The sequence below is a fragment of the Uranotaenia lowii genome, chromosome 2 (genome assembly GCF_029784155.1).
Source record: "Uranotaenia lowii strain MFRU-FL chromosome 2, ASM2978415v1, whole genome shotgun sequence".
NCBI classification, from domain to species: Eukaryota; Metazoa; Arthropoda; class Insecta; order Diptera; family Culicidae; genus Uranotaenia; species Uranotaenia lowii.
In genome coordinates this window covers 351650649-351654645 of record NC_073692.1, presented here as the reverse complement: position 1 = coordinate 351654645, position 3997 = coordinate 351650649, and the positions used below count along the sequence as shown (strand labels likewise).

The following is a 3997-nucleotide window of genomic DNA, read 5'->3' as shown; positions in this document are numbered from 1 at the left end:
GATGATGCCAAACCAATACCTAAATAAGGCATAGAGACCAAAACGAAAGCACAATTTGGTTTAATTTTTTTAAGATAACAAAACAAGGCATCATTTAGGTCTCATTTATTACGATTTAGCAGAAAAGTGAGATCAAAATGATAGCATGATTTGGTGTTCTATTTTCTGCAATAAAAAAAAAGTTGATCAAAGAGTCAAAAATTTGATGTAATTGAAAAAAGACAAACAATTTAGTCGTGACGCGGGTTGATTTGTGTTGATTTTTCAATAAAACCAAAACTAGGTATCATTTAAAATTTTAACATAACAAAAGAAATTTTCTCTTTAGGAGACTCTACCCAATATCTTTAACTTTTTAGTCCAGTATAAACCAAATTAACAGGGGAGGGGAGGGGGAGGGGGTCGTCATCGTAGTATCAAGGTAACATAGATATTTTCAAGGAAAAGCTAATATATTTTTAACGAAAAAGCCTTGTCTCTAAATCTAAAATACAATTAAAACTAGTCAATAAAAATTTCTAGCAGATCGGCCAATTTTTTAATCGTAACAACCATAACTAACATAACAAAATCTAATAATACGGATAATTTTGTGATAAGTTTGTTCAAAGGGCAACAATCGAAACTATAGCATTGTAGGTACATCCAGCTGAGGTCTTGAGATGTAGCCATAAAAACCTTAAACATACTTATTTTAAAACTATTAAAAACAATTTTTGTGGTATCCGTTGAGTAAAGTATTTTAAAATTTACCCTCAAAAACTACAATTAAATTTATGCTATAATGTTTTTTTTTTTTCATATTCTATCAATACGAGGAGTAACACATGTGATTAGATGTATTATTTTATTCCAATGTTATTTTTCCTAATCTTAAAGTATAAAAAAAAAATGAATAGTTAAAATATTTTTCGAAAACATGTTCACTTCTGAAAGGAAATTCCAACTGTACTTTTTTTTATTTAACTGATATTATTAAATTTAGTCTTGAAAAAAACATCCAAAAATGTTGTTTGTAAAAGAATTTTCACACTTGTTGAACGGTTGTAACACTATAATTTAGAAAATCCTAATATCAATAAAAAAAAACAAGCTTATTTAAAGTTAGTCTTCGTTAGAAGCTACTAGCCCAATGGGTTTATGGTATTAGTTACCGATCCAACCAGGGCGTGTAAAGCTTCGGGTGTGTTCTTATACCAATGCACGGAATCGTCTATCTTGTGACAGGCAATCGTAATCGTAGACATGCATGGTATGCGAACAATTGGCTGTCAAAAAGCGCTCCGTCTCCACCCCCCACCAATGAGAAACTTTTGGTACCCCTTGCCTACTTTTCCTCAATATACATCCGCCCGTAGCTGTAGGCACCCTGGATCCAACATTAGTTTGTTTTGGTACTGTGTTTGTTTTGTTATTTGCTTGGTCCGCGAAAAATTTGATTTCCTATCCGAAGTTTGGAGTGTTGTGAATCGTTTTCGGGCAAGAACAATTAAGAAGATAGTGTTGGCCACAACGCGAAAAGAATAAAGGAAGCGGATTACAAAAACCACCCGAAAAATGAGGAAAAACCAGTCGACGGCGCACCTTTTGATCGGCGACTGTTTTGCTGATATTGCAGCAAGAATGTGGAATTCAATCACCAGTAAACGATCCCAGCTTGAGTTATTTGGAATTTTTTTTAATAGACCCGGGAAAAGCTTTTCGAAGAGAGTGGGAAATATTCCTGATGCACCGGGAAGTGAATGCAACGGCGCTAATTGTACGGTCATCCGACCGAACAATATTTCTGCATTGCAGGTATTGAAAATTATGTGTGTGTGCCCGGTGATTAAGTTGAAGTAACTCTGTTTATTTTACTTTAATATTTGGTAATTGTTTTTTAGGAACCGGAAAACCGATCTGTCCAATTCACGCTGTTCTGGCGGTTTTGAAGTTGGCCCGAATCCAGTTGATGTAGGTAGCGCAGATTGCATTCGTCATTGCTGAGAAAGCGTCAGCAGGTTTGAAACGGCTTGATTCGGAAAAAATCCGGTTTTGTGAAGTTTTGGCAACTTTATGAGAGTTTGAATTATCTGGATCTCATGAATCCTAATGCCCATATCAAGATTTTTGATGCGTAAATCGACATGAGGAATCTTTCACGGTTGGATCGTAAGATTGAATAAATGCATCTGAAAATTAACGCTCACCAAATGAAAAAATTACTACAACAAAAATCTCAACTATTGCTATTGTTCGATAAACCAGCTAAATGAACCTGTAGCCACATACAACAGAAAAAATGAAGCTGTATTAGGAGGAGATTCAGTCTGCAGATTACTAGTGGGAATTGGCTTAATTTCAAAGCAAGTCCTACTTCTAATTAGCTGATTGATGGTGATTAGGTTGGGTGATGTAAGCTTGTACCAACACTGGAGATCGCTATTGAACTCGGAATTTCATTTCGGAAAAGGTTGAACGATCCGTAGACATGAGTATGGATGAAGATTAGCCTTTAAAATTCACATCTAACCTTTTTTTTGTTTTAGAAGCAATCTGTCGTCACATCATGACATTTAGTGTCGATAAGTGAATTCCGAGAAAAACTTTTTGATGAATTCTAAATTGGCACAGCATTTAAAATCCTTGATAAACTGTTTCCTAACATAAGCTATGGCCACGAAAAAGACCTTTATCAAATTTTTGTAATGCATGGTCTACCAAGAACCGGTCAAACTTTGTGCGAAAAAAGGTTGGCTTATAAATGAAAACAGATTATGCTATTCAAAAGATAGATTATAACACTTAAAACTTTTACTTACCACGAAATGTAGGAATTTTTAAATAACGTTAAAATTACGAAATTTTAGAAGTTTTTGTTGATTGCTGGACTATCGTACAATAGAAGATTGGAATTAGGAAATTTTAAAGTGAAATTTCGATCGATGAATCAATACATTCAATCGAAAACGCCTTAAGGTCGGCAACTATTTTCTTTTTACCTGGTAGGATAATTTACAGAATGTTAAAATTGAGGACCACAGAATTAATGGGCAATATTTGCCAAAATAGTCGATTTTAAGTTAAGTTTCTTCTAATATCAATCTACATCTGGTGCCAATCTCACTTTTTTCTAAATTATTTCTAAGATTTTTCGATTGAATTAAAACTACTCGAATTCAACAAATATAGATATGAAAATTAGAGCGCCGTGACTACTTCAAAGCGCATATCCTCGAAGCTATCGTTCGCGCACTTAACCCCCTCTGATTTTGAGAATCTTAATTGATCTTTTTTTTTTTATCAAGATTATCCGAATAATTTTTCATCACAAATATCCTATGTTTATGGAATTTCCAAGAATTTTGGTTTCTTTATTTTTCATATCGTATGAAAGTTTAATCAACAACTTAGAAAAGGCGTGAATACAGAGACACATTGCAAACAATTTAGAAGCATTGTAAAAATACAACGGATTAATGAAAACTGTTCATTAAGAAAACGTACCTTATTACATTTTTAAGAGTATATGAATTGAATAACTATCATGAAATATAAGTTTATAGTCAATGTATGTATTGAATTATGTTATGATTAATACATCGTATTAATATCATTGAATTGTTTTAAACTCTATTGAATCATATACCTAGTAACTTCCATTTTTTTTTATTATTATAAATAATTTGAAAAAAAAACGAAGCGTCGTTGGGGGTATTTAATTTAATTAAACATACACATAAATCATATGCAACAAAAAAGGGGATATAATATTCATGGTTAAGACATATAACGAAAATTAAAACGTCAAAATGTATACAGTAGAACCCTGTTCGTTATTTGTCTGAACCATGAACTTCTCTCATGTTGTATAATTAAAGGGGATTTTGATTATAGGGGGAACTTGTCTACTATCGAACAGTTAAGGGTTTTAAGCAATAGCTTCAAAAATATATTTTTGAAAATGTTAGTTTATAAATAAACTGATTTGAAAAGTATCAATATTATGATTACTTAA

The 3997-nt window shown here is 32.5% G+C and overlaps 1 long non-coding RNA gene across 1 annotated transcript; it reads left to right on the top strand.

Moving 5' to 3' along the window:
• Nucleotides 1-1407: 1407 nt before the first annotated feature.
• On the top strand, nt 1408-3414 carry LOC129748234 (uncharacterized). Its single transcript, XR_008737690.1, has 3 exons — nt 1408-1797; nt 1884-2474; nt 2529-3414. It is a non-coding gene; the product is annotated as an uncharacterized LOC129748234 (long non-coding RNA).
• The last annotated feature ends 583 nt before the right edge of the window (nt 3415-3997 follow it).